The 1060-nt window shown below is 41.0% G+C and overlaps 1 protein-coding gene across 2 annotated transcripts in view; it reads left to right on the forward strand.

Moving 5' to 3' along the window:
* Positions 1–1060, forward strand: part of DIP2B (disco interacting protein 2 homolog B) — a 264125-nt gene that overhangs the window by 142799 nt on the left and 120266 nt on the right. The window lies entirely within an intron of this gene.

Genomic DNA, 1060 nt, shown 5'->3' on the forward strand with positions numbered 1-1060 from the left:
GTTTCCACTCTCAATAGATAGATCTTTTTTTTTTTGGCAGTTCTTGGCCGGGGCTGGGTTTGAACCTGCCACCTCTGGCATATGGGGCCGGCACCCTACTCCATTGACCCACAGGTGCTGCCCTTTTTTTTATTTCTTAAAGTATAACTGTGTACATTAATGCAATCATGGAGTACAGTCTGCTGTTTTCATATACATTTTGAAATACTCTTATCAAACTAGTTAACATAACCTTCATGTCATTTTCTTAGTTATTGATTTAAATGTTGATACTCTGCTTTTAGAAAAATCCACTTGTACCCTTGTAAGATAAATCATAGAGGTGACCCCACCAATCACCCTCCCTCCCCCATCTGTCCCCCTTACCTCTGCCTCCCACCCCCTTCCCATATTCTAAGGCTATAAATAGATCTTTTAATTTAGACTTACTAACACCTCAAGAGACTGTACATAGTATGTCAATTCTTGTCTGATATTCTAGCATTTCTTTTTAAAAAAGTTTTAAGTGAGGGCCAGGTGTGGTGGCTCATGCCTGAAATCCTAGCACTCTGGGAGGCCAAGGTGGATGGATTGCCTGAGCTGACAAGTTCAAGACCAGCCTGAGCAAGAGTGAGAAGGGTCTCTAAATATAGGCAGGTGTTGTGGTGGGCGTCTGTAGTCCCAGCTACTTGGGAGGTTGAGGTAAGAGAATCGCTTAAGCCCAAGAGTTTGAGGTTGCTGTGAGCTAGGAAGCCATCGCACTCTACCAAGGACAATAAAGTGAGACCCTGTCTCCAAAACAAAAATTAAATAAATAAAAATAAGTAAATAAATGAAAAATAAAAAAGTTTTAAGTGAAATTAATGTATGTATTTTAAATAGTACTACAAGGTTTTAGAAAGTACCACAGAAGCGAACAGTGCTATGCCTTGCCTGTTCTTCTTGGCCTAAAAACAACTTCTTTCAATTCTTTTAACCTCTACATTTCTTTTTGTTTTGAGATGGAGCCTCAAGCTATCCCCCTGGGTAGAGTGCCATGGCATCACGCTCACAGCAACCTCCAACTCCTGGGCTCAAACGA

The sequence above is a fragment of the Otolemur garnettii genome, unplaced genomic scaffold (assembly GCF_000181295.1).
Source record: "Otolemur garnettii isolate 467f Iridium unplaced genomic scaffold, OtoGar3 scaffold00043, whole genome shotgun sequence".
Lineage (NCBI taxonomy): Eukaryota > Metazoa > Chordata > Mammalia > Primates > Galagidae > Otolemur > Otolemur garnettii.